Source organism: Onychomys torridus, chromosome 2 (genome assembly GCF_903995425.1).
Source record: "Onychomys torridus chromosome 2, mOncTor1.1, whole genome shotgun sequence".
Lineage (NCBI taxonomy): Eukaryota > Metazoa > Chordata > Mammalia > Rodentia > Cricetidae > Onychomys > Onychomys torridus.
Window position 1 is genome coordinate 50,680,038 of NC_050444.1, and position 24,750 is coordinate 50,704,787.

The window sequence follows — 24,750 nt, forward strand, 5'->3', positions numbered from 1 at the left end:
CAACTTGGCATAGGAAAGAACAGCCACTGTTTCATAAGCTATTAAATACAGGCACCTTTCAAGTTGTGCAGAATGAGATTTTATTAAGTAAAAGGCATACTACTGGCTCTGGGCCATTTACCATAAATATTTTCTGGTCAAGATCAATTGATGTAGATCATCTTGACTAAAGCTAAAGGAAACATAAAATGAGGTATGGATGCCAAATGATATAAAGGACTACATAAACATTTGGAATTAAAGTAAAATCATTTCTAGATCATGCTTTGTGAATGACCTGGAAATTCTTTAAATAAGGCACATAAAATTTATTGCTAGCTATATTGAGAAACTTGAGTTTTATGACATAAAGAACATGCAAATTGTTCTCAACTCGAGTGCTCTCACAGTAGAATCCATGCAAAGAAAATCAATTTTTGGCCCAAGAGAGAATATGCTTTCAAATTTGGGGACATCAAGCAATCAATATAATTTTGGACATCCTTGTTTATCTTTATTACTCTAAGATAAGTGTCCTGAAAGTTAAATAATAGTAAAGGAGAAAAGTTGAGCATACTATATTGAAATTGTACTGAAAATAAAGGCTTACTTCAGTGGCAACGAAATAGTTTTGGTTTTGTTTTTTTTTCTTGAAGATACTAGATAATTTTTCTTGTTTAATTCCTCAAGGATAAAAAGCAGCAACAGGTCTTAATGATAATCTTACAAAAAAAAAATGGAAGTAACTGCCTCAGAATGAAAAAATAATAATTCTTATTCCAAAGGAATACAAGAGCAAGATTTTTGTCTATAACTGTAATAAATATCTGTTTGTGCTAGTGTTGTCTATTTCTCTGGATTGGACGTGATCATTGACATCTTAAATGAAAGCATCTGTGATCCCTGGCTGAGACCTTCATGATGTCAGTTCTCTTGAGATTCTCATATGGAGAGAGTACTCCTGGTCAAGACACTCAGGAGAGTCCCCAAAGACCCACAACAGGCTCCTCCTCACATCCCACATCCCAAGGCTATACAAAAGGCAAACAACAGACTGGAGGAGAATCTTGAATAGTATGACTGCCCATAAATTTCCTTGAAGACTTCCTGAATTTCAGATGCTTTAGAACCACCTATGCTTCTGTAGGTAATTCCACTGAAGCTGGCTCACCAAGATGGAGGTCTTTCTTTGGTTGTAGTACCTTCTCTTATCTGTAACGAAAATCCCTGACAGCTAGATACAATTTTATCACTGGTATAAATAAAAACAAAGATGCAAAAGTACATTTTGTAGATACAGCACATGCCCTATGCCAAATATAAGAAATTCTTTCTATTACAGTATATTTTAATAGAACATAATCAACAAGCAATATTTGTTATATTTGTCCATAACTTGGTTTAAATAAATTTATTTAGTAATTTTTCTAAAAAAAATAAAATGATTTTGTCACTGGATGTCTGTCAAGTCAGCTATCTCTTCCATCAAATATTGTCCAGCTATTTTTCTTAATAGAATGTCTTAGTTCCTTTTTTTTACTGTTGTGATAGAACTCCATGACCAAGGCAAATTATAAATAAAGAACTTAATTAGGGATTAAGGCTTCATAGGTTTAGAGTCCATGACCAATGGCAGGGAGTGTGGGTACAGACAGGCACCATGGTTCTGAGGCAGTCAATGGGAGCTAACATCCGGAGAAGAAGAAGTGTGGTCAGGCCTGTCCCCGCACTCACACTCTCTGTGGCGCCAGCTCCAGTCTTAGTTTCTTTTCATTGCTGTAATAAAACACTGTGACCAAGGCAACTTCTAAATAAGTGATTTCATTTAGGGCATATGGTAACAGAGGGTGAGTCTATGGCCACTGTGACCGGGAGCTCTGCAGCAGGCAGGTAGGCATGGTACTGGAGCCACAGCTGAGAGCTTACATCTTGGGACACATCTACTGAAATCACAAGACAGAGAGGGAGACTGGAAATGGTGAATCTTTCAAAACGTCAAATCCCAACCCTTGTGACACACCTCTTCCACCAAGGTCATATCTCCTAATCTTTCCCAAGCAGTTCTACCATCTTGGGTCTAAGTAAATCATGCAAATCCATGAGCCTGTGCAGGCCATTTTCATTCAAATTGCATATACTTGGTGAAACATGCTGAGAAAACAAGGACATTTGCAATTACAGTTTAGAAAATTTCTTCTTGAGGGTCATCAGTTGTAAATTCCTAGAGAATACCAATTACAAAGTATATAATGAAATCATTTTTGTGTACCAGATGATTTCCGTGTACCTTAGTCACTTTTCTATTGCTGGGAAGAGACACCATGACCAAGGCGACATTCATGAAAGGAAGCATTTAACTGGGGGCTTGCTTACAGTTTCAGAGGTTTAGTTCATTGCCATCATAATGGGAATCATGAAACCATGCAGGCAGGCACTAGAGCAGTAGCTAAGAGTTACACCCTGATCCTGATTCCTAGACTGAGAGAGAGAGAGAGACAGAGACAGAGACAGAGAGACAGAGAGAGCGAATGAATGTGTCTAGGCCTGGTGTGGGCTTTTGAAACCTCAAACAAGGCCATACCTACTCCAGTAAAGCCCACACCTCCTAATCCTAATTTTTCAAATACAGACACACCCTGATGACCAAGCATTCAAATACATGGGCATATAGGAGCCATATTAGTCAAACCACCCAATACTACTCCCTAACCCCCATAGTTTTATATCCATATAATAATGGGGGGAAAAGCATTCAGTCCAACTTTAAAAGTCCTCATAGTCTGCCAAAGTCGCAATACTGTTTAAAAGTCCAAAGTTCAATGTCTCTTTTGAGACTCAAGGCAAAATGTCTTAACTGTAATCCCTGGTAATATCAAAATAAACAAAGCAGATCATATAATTTAAACACACAAATGGCACATAATATACATTACCATCCCAAAAGGGAAGAAAGGGGGCAGAGTGGAGAAATACTGGACCAAAACAACAGCAAAAAACAGCAGAGCAAACTCAGATTTCTGCATCCTGATGTCTGATGTCAAAGTACTCTTCAGATCTCCAACTCTTTTCAGCTTTGTTGACTGCAACACACTTCTCTCTCTTGGACTGATTCCACATCCATTTTACTGTTCTTGACAGGTATTCCATGGCTCTAGAATATCCAACATCTTAGGGTGTCCAATGAAATCTGGATCCACCTTCACAGCATCACACAATGGTCTCTCTGGGTCTCCATGCAGGGATACCCCTAACACATGCCTGGTCCTCGGCAGCTTTCCTTACCTGCTAATTCTACAACCTCTTTCTTGTATCTTTGTCTCTAAGACCATGTGGCTGATATTGACAAGTTGTGCTACTTGATGGGGCTGGAATTTGTCTCCCTTATTCAATTATGTTTGCATCCACTTTCTGTTTTGATGATTTCCTTCACTGCTTAAGCTTTAGTTTAATTCCTTTTCACAGAAGATTGTCTGGGTGAGGTCTTGCCCTAAGGTCACAGTCGCTTTATTCCATCTAGCATCGGGCTTTTCTTTAAATTTTTTTATATCCTTGATCACTGGAATTAAACCCATTACATTTCCTGGTGCTCTTTTTCTTCTCAAACTTTACATTCTGGATTTCTCCTTGCCCCACAGTTCAAATCTCCCTCGGCACTGCCTCCCATGCTCCTACTGCTATAGTCCATTAAGCCCTACTTAAAGCACCCAACCTATTTTCTAGTCCAAAGTCCCAAAGTCTTCCATATTCTGACAATAGAGAGCATAGTTAGTCCTGACATAGCAATACTCCAGTCCCTGGTACCAATCTCTGTCTTGGTCAGTGTTCTATTGTTATGAAAGAACACCATAACCAAAGAAATTTTTATGAAAGAAAACACTGAATTGGGTCTTGCTTACGGTTTCAGAGGTTTAGTCCATTATCACCATGAGTAGGAAGCATGGCACCGTGCAGGTAGGTTCTTTCAAATGGTGCCATTCTCTAAAGACTAAGATTTCAAATATATGAGTGTATGGGGGCCATTCTTATTCAAATCACTACACAGGAAGAAAAAAAAATGTGTGAACACTTAAAGAAATAATGACCCACTAACAAAGTTAAAGACGAAATAAAATCTGTTACTGATAATTGCATATGGACCCCAAACTTTAACCTAATTGAGTAGATGTATCACAGGATGAAAATCAGTTTAAGCTGATTCATACCAGATAGCAGTTGAAATCTCTTGACTGTCGGAAAAAAAACAAAAACAAAAAACAAAACAAAAAAAAAACATACAGAACTATCATTTGCTTTGTTTTTTCTTTTTAAATAGGGCAATGGTAACTTAAGGATAGCTGTGACAGTATTATCATATATAGATATGTATATATATGATTATATACACATATAATCTATATTTATATATATTGAATATGTGTTCAGTATAGAACATATATATGTATATGCATAATCTATGTTATAGAAAAAGAAGCAAATCAGGTCTGCAACCATAATCTCTTAAACACTCGTAAACACATTGTAATGTTAGTAATGTTGATTGTTATGTCTATTTTTATAAAAAGAAATTTTGCACTGAGAAGATTTGATCAAAAGAGTATAAGACCATAGTTCTGTAATGAAATGGAGAAGTGCTTATTCTACATCTTCCTATTAAAAAATATTTGGAGATTTCATTTACAACCTAATTTTAAGAGATGATTAAAAATAAAAATGAAATAAATTGTTCCTAAACAAGTATATAGACATATTTTCAGAAACTGTTACGATATATTTATTGTGGTTGGAATTCAAACTCCATCTGAGCTGAAGCAAAACTGTTGACATGGGCAGATTGAGTGGAGTCAATTTCCTACAGCTGGTGTGAACTTCAAGAAGGGCATGCAGCTGTACACTATGTGATGTCACAGGGTCTTGCACACTCCTCAGGCTTTTCAAGTTTACCTGCATCTTTCTTATTTCAAGCACAATTATAGTCCCTCCACCATTGGTAAAATCATCTTACATAATCATGAACTAGGCTACTTAACTCTATTCTTTAAATGTAACATATTCAATGTAAATAGATCGGTAGGTAGATAGATAGACAGATACTGCACACCCATCTGCCCCACTTATCTAATAAACTATAGAAATCAAAACACAAAAGGCTATTGTTTTCCAAGCTTTCTTTTATAGTACATATTGTCTTCTAGTCTATTTTTGCTATCAACCTCCTTTCTTCATTGTGTTTGAAGAGGCTCTCTCTCTCTCTCTCTCTCTCTCTCTCTCTCTCTCTCTCTGTCTCTCTCTCTCTCTCTCTTTCCTTCTCTCTCTCTCTCTCCTTCTCTCTCTCTCTCTCTCTCTCTCTCTCTCTCTCTCTCTCTCTCTCTGTCTCTGTGTGTCTGCTTGTTTCTTCCTTTCTATTAAGTTAAATATTGATTTTTAATCTACAACAGTGCATTTTGTAATCCCTGCCTTATTCTCAATTAGTGCAAATATAACTTACATGTGAACTAAGTTACCGTTAGTGATCATTTGTATCCAGATCTACCACTTATGTAAATATGAATGCATTAATAATATTTTTAATCTTTGCCCCTTTTAACTATTTCTTTGATGCCATTCTGTTATATGCATATCTTCTCCACTATGTTTTTGTTATTCTCACTTCTTTCTTTCTACAGCCACTGAGGTTTAGGCTTTGTTTGCTTTCTGTTACTGACATGGTGTGCTTATTTATCCACCCAACACAACTTCATTGTCCCTATTGTACCTTTTTCAATATTACAAAATCTGTCTCAGTAATTGTCACTTTAATTATTTTTGTTGCTAAAATTTTGATGAGTTCCATGGTCAGAGAATTTCCTAAGCAAGGCATTTGAAGGTTCTACAGAGTTTCATATGAACTTTGTACCATTTTTCCAAACCTGAAGGTCACATGGTTCACTCACAGCTCCCTTTGCAGCTGTTTAGTTCTGCATGCACCAAAGCAGGCATCTGTGCCAGGACTTACTTCTACTTCTCTATTCCAGCATCATCCTTTTCAGTTTTCAGTTTAAAACAATAGGCTGTGATGCCTCTTTGTTTTTGGAGCTGAGGATCGAACCCAGGGCCTTGCGCTTGCTACCACTCTTGCACTCCACCACTGAGCTAAATCCCCACCCCTGCCTCTGTGTACACTGCATTCAAACTTTCCTTCGTCGGGGAACTCTTCTGAGACCCTAAGCCAGAACTTTCTAGAAAACTGTTTGTTTGACATTTTCTTCCTTTCTTGAACATTAATCTTCATACATACACTTTTTTGACAGGTAGTAAAATCTGTTTCTCCCACAATTCCCAAATACTTTCACTTTGTGCCTATTTTGGGCTCAGTTAGAAGTAAATGAATAATAATCCAGTGGTTTTTTTTTTTTTTTTTCCAAACTAAAGAACAAAGAACTAATATTCCTTTTTCTCACATCAGAAGCTCAAGTTTTGCAGCAGGTTTATGCACACCTACACATGCCAGAGTCCATAAGATATCAACAGTTGAAGATGTGAAACTGTGCCAAAGTGAGGCTCGTGGTGGGTGAAAAGTGAAGACAAGATGACAGGAAGCAGACAAAGCAAGTGAACCAAATCTGAAGTGGTAATTTTTACAAGCCGAATAATCTGGTATCCATATGTCTCAGGCAAATCTTAGGGAAGGTACTAAAACCATGATCTTCACACTACAGTAGAGGGCATAAAGATTCACCTCTTAGCAGGGATACACTTAGACATGGAGAAACAAGAAGAAAGCTTTCTGGCAACCTTTTCTGAAAAGTTTGCAGATCTGAAAAGCCAACTAGAAAGAGAAGTGTGCTCACCTTCATCACGTACCACATGGGAAAGCACACACCCTCCAACTGGCATGTCAGTGTTCATTTCATCTTCTTGGACTTGGCACCAGAACCACAGAAGCTACAGAAATTAGAATGTAGCAATGGTCTACCCATTCATTTCAGTAACTCCTTTAAACCTTTTGCTTCAGTAACTAGGGGCAAGATTTTAGCACTTGGAATCTGAATCTAGACTGATTTATTTTAATTGTCCCTATATTTTTTTTAAAGTTTCAATTAAGCCAAATAAATACTGTACAGTCTAAATTGAGGAAAGCAAAATGAAGTTTGCTTTTCATGGAGGTGTAAACACAGGTAGCCATATTTCTTAGTACGGTATTTTGCATTTGCTTTTGTTTGTCTTTCTCATCTTAGTCTTTTCTGTCCCACTTTGTCCCATCATTAACCAATAATCATGTGGCGATATATTGTGTACCCTAATAAACTTGCCAGAGGATCAGAGAACAGAGCCAGCCACTAGATTAGACATAGAAGTCAGGCAGTGGTGGCACACACCCTTAATCCTATCACTTGGGAATGTTCAAGGCCACACTGGAAACAGAGCCAGGCAGTGGTGGCTCACAACTTTAAACCCAGGAAGTGATTATCTGGGCAGAGAAAGGTGTATAAGGCGTGAGGACACAGGAACTCACTCTCTTTAGACTGAGGATTTTGTAAAGGTAAGAACTAGTGGCTGGCTGTTCTGCTTCTCTGATCTTTCAGCTTTCACCCTGATATCTGGATCTATTGTTGTTGTTTTTTTTAATTATTATTAAAAGACCATCTAAGATTCAAACAGCATAATCTAGTTGGTGAAGATCAGGATCTGGGGCTACAATCTGAAGAAGACATGTTTCAAATTATTAATTTATACAAAGGTATGATTTTATTTTCCCATTACCCTCAAATGTTGGTGTTAGTGAATTTCTTGGGATAGTGTATTATAAAATCTGATTCCCTATTTTCAAACTTCTCATGCTATTCTATTGTTAGCTTTCACAGGCTATCAGTGAACCACATGAGGTGTTAATGTTGGGGTTTTGCACTAAGGATACGCTGAAGAATTCTACTAAGGGAAGGCTATTGCTAGTATCTTTGTATCTAGCCTAGGAGCTAAGAAAGGACAGAATGAAGCAGTAAATATGCTATCGCATTTGTGCATGGCCTTATGTAGTTTTATTGGATAGGGGCATGATGGAAAGACCATCTGTTTCATGATGGCCTCAATTTGACTCCTAGCTTCTCCTCTGCCTGATAGTGCACAATTTGTTTAGAAAATTTAGTTTTCATACATTTGCTCATCTGGGAAGTAGAGATGTAAACTTACATTCTACAGTCTGAAGGACTTAATGAGTAAAAAATCTAATGTACCTATTAAATACTAATTTTCGAATGTCCCTTTTTCTTATCCAATGTCCTCATTCTGCCTCTTACCATGCAAATCTATCTACCATAGTAAGAAAAACTATATGTAAAGATAGATTTTAAAGTTTCTCTCACATCCATTCCTTAAATTCATCTTAAGATGTTTGATTTTTAATGCTCCTACTTGGCTTTTATCATTTAAAAAAAAAAAAAAAACTTTCTACTGAGTGTCTTGCTTTGCTTTGTGAACATGTTTTTAATGTATAATTTTTCCAGTATGCAAAGCACTTAAATGGACATCCCCCAGTTAATTCTCATAACAGCTATTCAAAGCATGTATTATTTATCTTTAATCAGTACAAGAGAAAACTAAGGTTGAAAGGTTAAGTGACTTTTGCAATCCCACAAAGGCTATATACAAGGTTAAGTGGCTTCTGCGATACAGTAACATGAATAAGTAGCAGTACTGGGAACTAAACCCAGGCTTTCCAGTTGCAAGCTGAGTGGTCTGTTACTCTACCATCTTGGCAGGACATTGACAGATACTTTTTCCTTGCTCTCATTAATAAGCTTCTACAATTTCCATGTTGAACATAGTGTTTTGTCCTGTTGACTTGTTGGCTTTCTGTTTATTTTCATTTGGTTTGACTTCTTATTTTCCCTAGGAATTTGAACACGGCATGTTTCTGTAAATTAGATTCTTTACCCACAGTTATATAGAAGTACTAAAAAGATATAGAACGAGAGAAAATAGTTAAATTCACAGTATTTGAACCAAACTAAAAGAGAAAAAATTGCTTATCAATTATAGGAAAAATTCTGGGTACTAACAGTTTCTTTCAGGCTTACAAGATTCCTTCAGCATGTCACTTTAGAGTGGCTCATGCTCATTACTATAAATGCATACAGTAGATCACACATGGCAAAAGGAAGCTAACTACTACTTACAATTAGTTGACCAATGTCCTTGAGAAAAGTCTGTGATAAATATTTTAAGGTAAGTAATCATGTACAGATTTTAAGGTAGAAAAAAACTATGTTATTGTTTGGATCATTGCTTTAGGGCTGCTGAGTAGCTTTCAATAAAACACAACAATTTAGTTTGGGAACTAAAATGAAAGAGGGAAAAGACATGAGGGGAAAAGGACAAGAAAATGAACAACTGAACCATGATCACCACAAACAGGAAGAGAAATGGATTTCTAATTATATTAGGATATTTTTAATTAAGAAATTTTTTATTCATTTCACACACCAACCACAGATTCCCCCTCCCCGCTCCTCCTGATGCCCCCAGCCTTCCTTCCCCCTTCAGCTCATTCCCATTCCCTCCTCCAAAAAGGTGTGGCCTGCCATGGGGAGTCAGCAAAGCCTGGAACATTCAGCTGAGGCAGGTCAAAGCCCCTCCAGAAAGCCTACAATCCTGTGGAAACTGAACAATGCTCAACTAAATCATCAATGCATCAAGGAAGAAATAAGAAATTAAAGATTTCCTAGAATTCAATGAAAACGAATGGACAACATACCCAAACTTATACGACACTATGAAAGCAGTGCTAAGAGGAAAATTCATAGCACTAAATACCCCCATAAAGTTGAAGAAATCTCACACTAGTGACTTACCAGCATACCTGAAAGCTTTAGAACAAAAAGAAGCAAACTCACTCAGAAGGAATAGATACCAGTAAATAATCAAATTGAAGTCTGAAATCAATAAAGTAGAAACAAAGAGAACAATACAAAGAAGCAATGGTAGAAATAGTTGGTTCTTTGAGAAAATAAACAACATAGATAAGCCCTTCTCCAAACTAACCAAAAGTCAAAGGGAGACTATCCAAATTAACAAATTAGAAATGAAAAGGTAAATATAACAGCAGACAATGAGGAAATGTAGAGAATCATCAGGTCATACATCAAAAACCTGTACTCTGAAAAACTTGAAAATCTAAAAGAAATGGACAATTTTCTGGGTAGGTACCACATTCCAAAATTTAATTAAGAGCAGTTAAACAATTTAAATAGACCTATAACCCCTATGGAAATAGAAAAAGTCATTAAAAGTCTCCCAACCAAAAATAGCTCAGGATCAAATGGTTTCAGCACAGAATTCTAGGGTTGTTGAGTATTATAAAAAATAAAATCAGATAAAAATAAACAAGAATTTAACTTATAATACGTATAAAATAATACTTCCCAAATCTGGACACCCCAAACCAAAACTGATGAGAGTTCCACAAAGCATATTTACAGCATGGTTTATAAATCATAAAGAAAAAATAACGTTGACTGTATTCTTTAGCTGTCATAAGTTGGCATTCTTTTCAAAGCAGAGCTGTCTGTACTGATTTCTCTGCAGATGATTGGCTGAATTGCATTGATTCTTGTTTTCAAAGATGTAAAACTTATATACTCATTAATGTTTGGGATTGCTACATTTGTGAACAATCAGGATGACTTGCATTTTAGGTATCTATATAAATGTCCTTATATTATATCTAACTGTAGTTTCAATTCTAATTTATTCAACAACAACTCTCTTGTATTTGAGTAAATTTATTGAGACATACAAATATGTACTGTACCTTTAAAATTCCTACAATCTTTTTATTTTAACTGATATATGTATCACTTTTAAAAACCTATAAAAGTAGTGTTGTTGCTTTAAGTAAGAACATATTTTCAACATAGTGAAATGAGTTTTTAAATAAAACCTGATACATAGTGGTGTCTGAACTTCTTTTATATCAATGCAGAATGAATATTGCTGCATAATACTAGCAAGTCTGACCACAGAAGTGTGTTCCCCCAATAAATAAAAGAACTAAGAACCCTCTTCAGCAATCTTAAGTAGTTAAATATTCATATTATTGCTATGTACCCTTTTTATAAGTACATTTTATTTTTGAAATAATATGATAAAAGTAATAGTAAGACATTCTAAAATTTGTGGCTAAATCATTGATTCCTTTTGAAATTAAGAATACTAAACACATAATTAAGTATAATGTTAAAAATATGAAGAAAATCATAGGGATTTGACTTTATTTGAAACATGCACAGACAAGAGTAACTTGGCCATGTGCTTACTCTAAAGTGTTAATAAGTTCAGACACTTCTATTCAACACCCTGAAAAGATGAAGTTTATAATTGTGAACCCTTAGTAAACTCCAGCCTGCTTATAACACTGAGTTGTCAAAGTTCTCATTATCAGTGTAGAGATGAATCTTTAAGACTCCAGAGGCTGTTCCTAATATGTTAAGTTATTATAGCATTAAATTTGGGTGGATTTTATGTTTGATACATGGATAATTGTTTTGAAAGAATAAATAACCCATTATCAAATATTCTGTATAAAGTAGATATGTATATTTTAAATTTTCATTTTTTTGCTAAACTTTTCTAAAATGCCCTATATTAATTTTTCACAGCAGAGGAGTAGAGACTTACATCAAAATTCAAAGTCTACATTGCACTGTTTTGGATACTGATCATTGAGATATTGATACTGCATTTCCTTCCATCAAGGAGATGCCATTGTCAAGTGACTAACAAAGGGAAATAAAAGGAAACTGTCTTCAAAGAAAAAAAAAGAAAGTCCATTTTTGATTGTCAGTGTGATCATATTGGACTCTAAGACCCACAGGGAGAAGAGAGTACACACTACTATGCAGTGGTACTGCAGCTATGTGGACAAGCATGATCATTGACAGTCACTCAATCTTTTTCCTTCTCTTCGGCAACACTGTTGCCCTGGCAGCATATTTTTAAGTTGTCAGTCATGATTCCTTTCTATTGCAGGAAAATGATAAAAATGCATAATATGAAAAGATGCCTGCTGGGACAAGGTTCGTGCTAGACAATTATATTTCTTCCATCATGACTTACTCTGGAAATGTTGAATACACCAAATCCTCCATAATCCAATCAAAACAAGTTTCCTTATTTTAGTCTCTATAATTCAAAAACTTGGCTCATTTAAAAAAACAAACGAGTGTTTTATAACTTCTTGAGACAGTCTGTCATTAGACATGAAAATCAATAAGAGAAAAACAAAGCTCCCTTTCCATTCCACATCAGAACACTATAACCCATTGTCTGTTTCCATGAGCAAAATCTTTCCATTAGGCTGGAATATATACATTTCCAAAAATCAAAACAATTTACCTCTCTCTGTATATTGTATGCTGAGTAATGAATTCCATGTACCATTTTTCAAAAGAAAATAAAAGTTTTGTTTTCCTGTATTTTCTTTCTATCTTCTTTTTCTTCCTTCTTAGGGGACTTTTTATAAATATACATGTAAAAGTAACTAAAATACTTGTGATCTGAGCCTTTTTTGTGCCCAAATTGTCAGAAGTGCACACGTTGTCTTTTAATAAAAATTGATCCTGAAAAATAAAACATTTATAATAATATTCATTTGTTGTTTAAAATAAGTGTTTCAAAGTTCTGACATTTCTAAGTCACAAATGTTAGTGTACAATGTATTCCAATAAGTGATGTGAAAGTAGTGGACTCTGATTATATGTCTCATCTCAGACAATCACCTTCAGAAACCTGGAGTGCCCTAACTTCAGTATAGGTCACCAATGAAATTACATTTAAAAAGTCAGGGAAAATGTGGTCACAAGGTAAAAATGTAAGAGTAGTAATTACTTGGTCTATGTTAGGGCAAAGTGATAAGACAGAGTCATAGACTGAAACCCGATTAGCAGAGGTTATCAAACGAAATAAGGAAATGCTTACTGTAAGTGCCTGTGAATCAAAAGAATGTCACTGAAGAGTTTGAGTCCTCCACTTAAGAGGAAAGGGGAAATTACAGACTACAAAAAGGCCAACACATTTAATTGTTCTTTGGGTTATTCATTTCTAAACACTAATAATTGTAAAAGGTTGCTTAATGTGATGATAGTTACTGAGGCTAAGAAGATCAAAAGGCAATGTCAGGAAGCAGCAGATTTAGGTGAGTAAACAGCATTATGAGTATGTTCTGAGACTGCCAGGCAGGGAGGGCATCTGACAGGGAAGTGACAGTGAGAATATGTGTTGATGAAGTTGTGCATCTCTATCCAAACATCTGGAGGCAAGATTGTGCAAGAGAAAGCATCAAAAGTGCTAATCATAAAATCAATCAATGGCACACTTTGTCAAAGGTCGATTATGTCACGTGTGTGTGTGTGTGTGTGTGTGTGTGTGTGTGTGAGAGAGAGAGGGGGGGGGGGGGAGGGAGAGAGAGAGAGAGAGAGAGAGAGAGAGAGAGAGAGACTGAGATTAATCATCCATATATTATTAACATTGCACTGAGTTCATGTTAAATACTTGATATATCACAATTCAACAGTTCTGTGCCTGCTTTGATGAGGTCAGACATGTGATTAAAGAAAATATGTTAAAAGTGTGAAAGGTGATATAGAATATATCAAAAGAATAATAAAGATCTGTTTTCACTTCACTGTTGTCTGCTTTTCCTGATGAGTAGAAAAATAAGACTCATGCACCAAGGACAGGTCCGGGTCCCACTGCCTGGATGCCTCCCAAACAGTTCAAGCTATTCAGTTGTCTCACTTATCCAGAGGGCCTGATCCAGTTGGGGGCTCCACAGCATTTGGTTCATAATTCATGTGTTTCCATTCGTTTGGCTACTTGTCCCTGTGCTTTTCCAATCTTGGTCTCAACAATTCACACTCTTACAATCCCTCCTCTTTCTCAACAGTTGGAATCCTGGAGCTCCACTTGCATCCACTTCCATCAGTTATTGGATGAGAGTTCCAGCACGACTGTTAGGGTGTTGGTGCATGAGCTGGTTGTTTGGAACCTTGGGCTTACACAGGGACACTTTGCTCAGCCTGGAAGGGGGGTCACTGGACCTGTCTATACTGAATCCACCAGGTTGAATTGAATCCCCAGGGGAGTAAGTCTTCGCCCTGGAGGAGATGGGAATGGAGGGGAGGGGCAGCAGGGGAGAGGACAGGGGAACCCATGGCTGATGTGTAAAATTAAAACACAAATATAATAAATAAGAAAAGGAGAAAAAAAAGAAAGAAAAATAAGACTCTATGGAGAAGTGAGAAATAACCTCTAACTCCCAAACCTTAAGGGATTCATGTGAAGCTTCTCCTTATAGAAACTTTTATTTAAGGACATACTATGTCTTCAAGCAGCCATTTTGTGGCACTTCTAATAATAAAATTCATTGACTTACTATTTGGATATGACAGACTGAAACTAAAGGGTGTTGTTAGCATCTAGCCGTATTCTGACACTTTTGTAATAGTAAAATATCAAATATCTCATAGTAGCTCTCCTGTGATAAAACTGATACCTCTATAGTCTATGTCAGGATTTCCAGTGAAAAGTAAAAGTAATAAAATTGAAATTATCTCTACTTCCACCAATAGCTGTGTCAATTTTTTTTTTTTTCAGACAGGGTTTCTCTGTGTAGTTTTGAGCCTTTCCTGGATCTTGCTCTGTAGACCAGGCTGGCCTCAAACTCACAAAGATCTGCCTGCCTCTGCCTCCTGAGTGCTGGGATAACAAGCGTGCACCGCTGTGCCACTGCCATGCCACTGCCACGCCACCACCACCAACACCACCACCAGGCTACATTTTTAAAATATACAATCATTTTAAGTTATATAAGAATAAGAAATATGAACAGACTGAAATCTAGAAAATAAGATCAAAAGAGATGTGAAAAGGTAATTTTAATGTAAGTGGTCTTGTAGTTCCAAATGAATAGAATTCCTTTTAAGAGTAAATTATTTAATTTAATGAATATGTTAGTAGAATATATTTCATATGTTACTTAACTTAAACAGAGGATTTTATGAATTTCAAATGCCTTATAATACTTTTCCCAACTCCACCAAAGATATTTCTAAATTTTTTGTGGGATTAAAAATTATGTTTTATTTGAGGCTATTTGGATTCATGAAGGTAGAGACAATGGATATGGAAGGTGAACTGCACTCAAACATCTGACCACTTTTCAAACATTCATTATTTTCTTAGTGTCTAAGCCACTGCCATTGCCCCCTGGCATTTTTCAACATTTCTTAGCCGTTGTTCTTTCTGCTATCACCGATGTTTTAGTAGAGTCTGGTTTGGGCACAAAATCACAGTGATCAATTTTAAGGTAGGTTAGATCATGTCTCACCATCCTCAATGGTACCTCATTTTACTAAGATGAAAAGCCCAAGTCCCTCCAAAGGCCAAAGGATTCTATAGCACTGGCCTTGTGCACACATACCATCTCCCTTGATTACTTATTAGCCCACAGGTCTCTTCACATTTCCTCAAGTAGCTCAAGTATAGGCTTCATTTTGAATGGCTGTGGTTTTCTGTAATGGTGTCTATTTTTTGTAAAGAGAAGTTTCCTTTATGAAAAGTGAAGACTATGCCTATCTATGAGTAGGAGGAATAATATTTAAAATGTAGTGTAGACAAATTTCTAAACAGTCTTATTAAATAAGAATCACAAAGCCAAATACAGGGGTAATAGCTGAAGAGATCAGAAAAATAGCGAATAGCCATGATTAGTCTTAACTTACCACCATGCCTGTAGCTTCTCCAGAGAGAGCTTCTTCCCGTCTAATCTGCACTTTTATTGCCTTCCTGTTCTGCCTTTTCATTGGCTCTAAGCCCAGCCACATCACTTCCTTGTCATTGCCTGACTATACAGACCCCCAGGTCTCCATGGTTGTTACTGGGCTTAAAGGTGTGTGTCACCATTGCTTGGCTGTTTCCTTGACCACACAGAGACTCTGCCTGCCATGTGATCGGATTAAGGGCATGTGCTACCACCGCCTGACTTCTGTTTATTGCTGGGCTATAACCTCTGCTCTCTGGGCAAACCTTATTTATTAACATACAGATAAAATATCACATTTTTGAACAATAAAATATCACCACAATGTAGTAAACATTACAACTTTAATTAGCCCTGGGTTGCTAGTTTTCCATTATCAGGAATTATTTCACTCTTGTTAAATCTTAATTCTAATGAGTGACCATGGTTTCCACCAAAGTATGTGTAATACTATTGCACCCTTATAGTTACTTTTGTGGTTAATAGATGTCATAGCTGAGTAGCACTGTTGATTTCTTATCTTCTTTGGAAGCTTAAATGATATCTTCTGTACAATGAAAGCTAGTCATCAGGGAGAAGGTATTCACATCAGTCTCATTTCAGAGGCTTCTGGCCCCTGTGTCTGAAGTGCATGGTATCTTCAGCAATAGGGTCTTAACTTTTTTCTCTGGGCACAATAAGGGTTATAGCCATAGTCTATAATATTTGGAATTTCTTGGACACTCATAAACAACAACTCAAAAGAGGGTTTCTCATGTCTGGTGTTGGGGCTTTGTTAGGTCGTCTCTGGTTCTTAGAGAGAGCATTGCCAGCTCATATAGAAGAACTCATTTACACTATATATGTTTATATACTGATTTGTGCATATTATAAGCACTTCTAAGTAAATAGTTAATAATACAACTCTTTATGAATCTTCAGATACCTTTACTATTATGTTACCCTCCTCCCTTCTTCTATGTCTATCTTCCTTTTGAAACCCTAGTTATAACCCTTCCCCATATTTTTCCCATTTCCCTCATCAGATAATTGAATCCAGCTTTTACCCCCTATACTGCCCCACCTCACCTCAGCAACCACTCCTTTTTATAACTCCAGCTTCTTCAGTTACTCCAGGATATACTTATATTTGAAGAATTGGAGTTAGAAGCCTGAGATGAGAAAGACCATTAAATGTTTGTTTTCTGGATCTAGTTACCTCACTGAATATCATCTTCCTAGTTCCATCTATTTTACCTGAAATGTTCATTATTTCTTTTATTTTATTTCTTTTTTCACACATGATAATATACAATAGTGTATATGTGTCACATCTTCATTACCCTTTTGTTATTTCGAAGACATTTAGTTTTTTTTTTTTTCCATTTCCTAGCTCTTGTGAACAAAGAAGCAATGTACCTGGCTAAGCAATTGTCTGTGTTAAGTTGTTTAGGCATAAGTCAAGAAGTGGTATAAGTTTTAATAAGATATTTACTTTCTAGCACAGAATGTGTCATACTGATCTTTCAGATGCTTCTTTAAAACTGCAGTGAACCACTACTCATTTAGCCTAGTTTATTTATGGAGTAAGATTGTGGTATTCAGCAAAATACACAAAAGCACAGATATATACCAATTATAGAGTTGTTCTCATATTTAAGAATTTTAATGTTTCCTTATTTGATATATTAATAATTGCTTTTTTTGTTTGAGAACTTTATACAAGAATATAATATATTCATGAAAGGTGTAGCACAGTCTAGTGGTGTTCTCTGGAAAACTCTGCCCTGTCTACCTCCAGCATCCAAAATGCAGGAACCAAAAGAGTCGGCACATAAGGATCTCAAGTCTTAAAGGCTCCTATCTCAGCCCTGCCTTGTAGGCATGACAGTTACTGAAGACTCAATGGGGGTAGTACTTCCAGGTCAATGCTGGTATAAATACCCACTACATTTGCCCTTATATCTGATTTTTTTCACCTTTTCCTTTTATTTCTATTAACTTCTTCCTCCACTGTTTGGATTTATGTCATTCTTCATAAGCTTTGAAAATTTACCTGAGTTCTTTTTAATTCTGTTGAAATATTAGATGATGCCCCTGTCTTCTATGTAACTATGTGTTTGTAGCATGTTATTGTACTGGTGGTGTATCATTTGAACAATTTTCATGTACTATTTCAATATTTCTTCTAAAATATAATCCAAATCCTTTTTGCTGTTCTTTATATTCACAGACAAGCTCAACTTCTCAGCCTGGGAGCTGCAGGGTCTTCTCCAGGCTGGCTTTGTAAAGGAGTCACACAAGCAAACTGTGAAACTCTCCTTTGAGTTAAACATACTCAGGGTGACTTAACTGTCCTTTCCATTGGCTTGATTACCAGGTTTTATCTTCCAAATTTAGGCTTTCATTAAAAATTCTAATTTTGTTGGTAAAAAAATCATTGTTTAAGTGTATTTCTCCTTCCTTTCTAAAACATATTTTAAGTTATTCTATAATACATATGAAGGAATGAATGTAAATGAATAATAAATTCAGCCTTAAAAAGAAATGGGAGCTATGCCCTATCATACTGGAAAGCATATTCCTGCCCCAATCAAGTAGAGTAAGTCCATATATGAATAAATTCATTTCACCAAAAGTATAAATTCCTTTAAATAAAATATTTGCCCAATTCACCTCTAAGGTATTATCCAGAAGAAACTGTAATATGCTAGGCATATATGTAAAGTACCAATGAAAATCAAAGAAAAAGAAAAAAAGTTAGGCACTGAATGGTGTCATGAGACTTTAACCCCCACACTTGAGAAGCAGAGATAGGTTGATCTCTGAATTCAATGCCGACTTGGTCTATGTGGTAAGACCCCAAGAAAACAAAAACAAACAAAGTAACACCAAAGATATTTTTAAACACATAAGCAAAAAGAAGTTGTTGATTATTAGTTAAGAGTATCACCACTATGTAGCTAAATATACTCAGGGAAACCTTTGGACTCTCTGTACCTCAGTTTCTTCATCTTTAAAATGGTAATTAAAGACTTAATCTTATAGAAATGTTTAAAACATTCTTTAGAAAAAAACTGCTGTTGTTCTAGTACTGAGAAAAACTAATGCTGTATGATAGAAGAGAAATACCACAAACAAGATAAAAGTGAGAAAAAGCATGGAAATATTTGCAGTATCTAATACAATTGATAAACATGGATGTCATAGTACATCTCTGCAAAGCAGATAAAGCAAAAGGATTTTTAAAAAATGCCTGCCTTTAGTCCCAGCACTCGGAGGCAGAGGCAGGCGGATCTCTGTGAGTTCCAGACCAGCCTGGTCTCCAGAGGGAGCTCCAGGAAAGGCACAAAGCTACACAGAGAAACGCTGTCTCGGAAAAAAAAAAAAAAGAACAAAAGAAACAGGCTATTTGGCATAGAAAAAAAAACTACAATGCTGTACTTCAACTATATATCACTTCCATATTCCGTAAATAAAAGTGTTTGTATATCAACGATTTCATATGTTTTAACTTAAAAAGTAATCTAAAATATTCATACTCACTGGTAATTGGGAAAATGCAACTTCAAACTGCAGTTGAAAAGAAAATGCATGCATACTGCTAACTGATGTCAGGGATGTCAAGTCTTAGGGACCTTCATGCCCTGCTGCCCTAAAGTGAGGAAGACATTCCCCACTATTTTCAACAATTGCTGGTTAAATCCTCCATACACTACACCGAAAAACTGTTTATGCATTCCTAGTAAAACCTCCATGTCATAAATGAAGATGGATCATGAACTGTTAAGAAGGAAAAATAAAAACTGTAACAAACAAACAAAAACCTTCCTGTCCACCACACAGAAAGCTATGAGCTAAAACAGACAAAATGTCCACCAAGAAGTGATATGCAGCATACAGAAGCAATAAACTAAACACAAAACACATGCATGCTAATAACGATGGAGATCACAGTACTCCTCTAGTAGAAGAATGAAATCCATAGCAAAGTTATTTGCCAAGACAATTTTAATTATGCACATTCAAACTATTATGTACTTTGCAATTAAATAAAAAGATTCTCATAAAATCTATCAAAATGGATGCATATTCAAGAAGGGAAATGAGATTGTAGTTATAAGCATTAATGAGAATCAATAAGACAAATATGGAAAAACTATAAATACTCAAGTCAGAACTAAGGCTAAATTAAAGGGCAAATACAAATTGAAAATTGTGTTGCAACAAGTATAACAAGGAAACAATGTCCTTGATTTCTAAAATGAGTAATTAGCAATAAAACTAGTACTTCAATAAAAATGGATCTTTGGTTTCAATGCCGGCATCACTCTGAAGTCACCATCTGAATTCTAATCGTTAGCTTGATGGCTCCAAACTGAGGCCTCCAGGAGGATTAATCATGAGGGTTGGGATTAGAGTTCTTCAGGGAAAGGCTGAAAAGGACTTGCTTGCCCCTCAGTGTAGGCAGACATAGCCATGCATCCTAGAGCACCATACTAGCAGCTATGAAGCCAAAAACAGGGATGCATCATCTTTAAAGCACACAAATACCTTGAGATAGGGGTTATCAGAGTCCCAAACTATGAGACATGCCTTCCTGTGGGTTTTGAAAATATCTGATCTGTGGAATTTTGTTATGATTTCCCAAGCAAATTGAGACAAATGGACAAGGGAAGATGCAAAGATAAACAAAAAATTTATATTCATAGATATAGAGGAGGAGAAGGAACATTTCGGGGAGTAAAGTTCAGTCAATGTTTAAAAGGAGGTTGTATCTTTCATACAAATGAAAACATGCAGATCACAGAAAGCTCAGGGGATGTGGTAACACAGATTTGACTCAGGAATGGTGAAGTTTCAAGTCACAGAGAAGTGTCTGACAGTGTATATGCCTACTTTAATCAATAATTCTACATTGGGGAATGCAGTGTTTGACAAAATGGATGAGCAATGCATTCTGACTTAAACATTTCTTGCCAAATGAGATATAATAGAATCCAGGAAAAACTCAGAGAAAAAGGGTTACATTTATAGAAAACAAAATTATGTTTTCATAGATCATCAGTATATGCAATGCCCATTCTAACTTAAGACATGAAATAAAATTATAGATACAAACACACACGCACACACACACACACACACACACACACACACACACACACACACACACACGCAGAGCATTACAGTTTTGAGGTTTTCATAAGATGGGGGACTGACATAGGAAGCCAGTAAATACCCCAAGGCAAGAGAGTGAGAAACATAGGAGCTGCTTCTGTGGTGAGACAAAAGTAATAAAGCACAGTCAAAATGCATGTCATGGACTTTTGAAAGTTTTAATTATGCTGCATTAATTATATAAAATAATAAGCTTCATCATATATATATGATTATGAAATGATTTTATTCACCTCCCTATTACCCTGATTATTTCCCCCTGTGCCTGGTTACCTTTCTCTCCTAAAATAGGCTTTAGACACTGACCTGAGCAAATAAAAACTAAAGAAGTTTCCCATACTTCTAAAGAAATTTGAATGTACCATGGTTATTATGTCAATATTATATGTGTAATAACTGTTTAAAATTTAATGATGTTCTATAGGAAAATATACTGTTTAAATTCATATTCTGGAGATTTCAAAAGAAAAGTATTAAATTATATAATTTATTTAAGAGAATTCACCAAAAACAATAGCCCTAACAAAATTGTATAATTATTAAATAATTAAATTTTATCATGGCTTTGTGAATTTTAATCATATTGTTCTATCTACTTTGATTTGAGTTCTAAATTTTTAATAATATTGTATTAAATAAAAATTTCACATGAATTTCTCTCTCTAAAATAGATCAACCAAATCTCTATAAAATTACATTAATTTTGAAAGAAAAATCTAAGAGTAGGATTTTTTTTTAAATTGTTAGTATTACTCCTCAAAAATATAATACTTTTGTAAGATCCCATCAAAACAATAAAAAGAGGGCTAGAAATACACCCAGGCAGCAGAACATCTGCACTGAAAGGTCCTATTCAGTACTTCAAGCTATCAACAACTGATAACAAATCCAATTGTTCTTCTGCATGTAGCTCCACACTGTCTTATTTCTTGTTAATTTATGGAGTTTGGAACTGTAAAATAATAGATATCAGATTCCACGTTCATGACTGTTATACTTTTAAAAATTGTTCCAATTAATTATGTCTTTGAGAAGATTGATTTGTTTGAGGGTTACTCAGCACCCCCAGGGATGTTTAATCTGTCTTGCTTAGTAAAATTACCAACTCTGAATAATTCTGGCAAAGATTGGTCACAAAGAACTACTGCTTGTTTTGTATGAGTTATATTCTCTAGTTCCTAATTTTCACACAGTCCCAAAGTCCTTCTCAATATTGGAGAAACATTAATTAAAGAGTCTTCCCTGTAAGTGAGACATATGTTAGATGTTCACAGCACCAGAACGCTAAGAAAACAGGGTAACTTCCAATTTCATTGTTGGCAACCATATTGCATATTCAGTTTTCCTGTGAGTGACTAAGGGACAACAGATATTAATCCTGGGCCAAAATACCCATCACCGTTTATGCAAATATGGTGTACTAGTTTTCCTTTCTGTTGATGTGATGAAACACTCTGCACCAATGCATCTTACAGAGGAAAAGGCTTTATTTGGCTGACATTTCCAGGTCATGGTTCATTACTGAGGGAAATCAGGATAAGAACTCAAGGCAGGAACCTAAAGCAGAAACTATTAAGGAGCACTGATTATCGGCTCACCCTTGAGCTCATTTACAGGCTCATGCTTAGATTGTTTTGTTTGTTTGTTTGTTTGTTTGTTTGTTTGTCTTACATAGCTAAGAACTACCTACCTGGTGATGATACTGCCCATATTTAGCTGGGTCATGCCAGGTTTGTTAATAATCAAGACTTCCCCACCACAGATGTGCCCATAGCCAATATGATGTAGACTCTGCCTGCTTCAAGTTGACAAAGTTCACTAGGACATAGACCATTGTCAGTCTAAAAGACAATGAAGCACAATGAGCCTTGTATGCATCATTTCTAATCCTCTCTTGGTGGTTCTGTATAAAGTCAATTGGCTATTTCAAAAACAAAAACAAAAAAGAAGAAGTGAGAGACTCAATCTCTAGAGTAGGCTAGTAGTAGAATTCTACCAGCTCATTTTTTAATTGAAGGACAGATGTTTATATAAAATCACTTCAGACATTGTTGTCTTTGAAAGACATAGAGAGACTAGCTTGTTATCTCTAACATGATCATTCAAATTGCTTGAGGGATTATTGGAACATTATGGTATATGTACTGAGGAATATGTACTGATGAACTTGTGACATTTTTTAGTATCAAAAGCTTATTGTTTATTTTTTATTCAGTTAGCTTTGAACTTCTATTTCTTTTGCAGATATTTAACACAAGATTTCTTTAGAGTTGGTTACAAAATCAACCACAAAAAGCAAGTTACATGTATTTCTTGTGCTGGGTATAAAATCATCTGCTTTGACAAGGATCTCACAGTGGCACATATTTATTCAAATTCTTATACATACCAGTTGACAGCAAGGACAAAGACTATAGAAAGGACACCATCAAAACTGTTCCACAAAAATGAAGACATGTATAAGATAATAGTTTAGAAATTAGCAATTGTTAGATAATTTAAACATCAGCTATAGCAGTGTGCACAGTATAAACAAACTTTTACTCAAGACCACCCTTCCCAGAAATGTAAAAAAACCCAACAGATTTGGTGTATTATAGAATAGAAAAATTCAATCCATATGCTACATCAATTTTATCCTCAAATAATTTGCTCTTTTAATAACAGCTTATGTATTCTGGTACTTTCTTTTTTATTATATAAAAAATTTTTAAATTTAAATGTGTTTTATCATATTCTTACCACTCCCAGATTCATCAAGATCCTCTCCCCATTCCCTGCCCACAAGCTTTAAGATCTTTAAAAAAAAAAAAACAACAACAACAACAATTAAAAACTCAATACAAAAACAAACTCCCCCAAACCAAGAAAACAAAACAATACCCCAAACAAACAAACAAATGAACAAACAATAAAACCTACCAAACTGTAACCAAATAAAAGTACACATACAAAAACTTTGGAGTCAATTCTATAATTATATGTTGGTCAACTACTCCTGAACATGAGGTCTACCCTGGAGTAGTTGGTATACCCAGTGTCACTTCATTGGCGGAAATTGATTTTCCCTCTCCCAAAAGATTCAGTTGTTACCCTTTACCCTAGTAGCTATGTTTTCATTCACTCACTCTTTAAAAAATATATATATAACAAAATAAAATAGGAGGTAAAACAAAAACTACCACCTCCACATTGGACAAGGCAAACTAACAGAAGAAAAAGAGCCCAAGAGAAGGGACTCACTCATATTCACACTAAGGAATCCTATAAAAATACTGACAGCTTTAATACATGTGGAAAGGATCTGTTGTGGACTCATGTAGGCCCTGTGCATGTTGCTTCAGTCTCTGTGAGTTCATGAGCTTTGCTCAGGTTCATTTAGAGGGCCTTATTGTCTTGGTGTCCTCCATCCTCTCTAGCCCTTACACTGTTTCCACCTCCTCTTCTGCAGGGTTCCCTGGGCTATGGGTTTCTGTATTTGTTCCCATCTGCTGCAGAAGAAAGCTTCTCTAATGATGGCTGAGCAAGGCACTGATCTATAAATATGGCAGAATATTATTAGGAATTTATGCTATTACTATACTTTTTATTTTTAGATCATTATTGTTATTATTTTTACCCTAGGTTCCTAAATTCTCTAGTATCTGGTTCTTGGTCATCCAAGAAGTGTTGGTTATGGATTCCATCTCCTGGAGTGGGGTTTGAGTCAAATCAGTTATTGATTGATTATTCCTACAAGCTTTGTAGATCCATTAACCTTACACATCTTGTCAGCAGGAAACCATTGTAGATTAAACCATTTGTGGCTATCTTTGTAT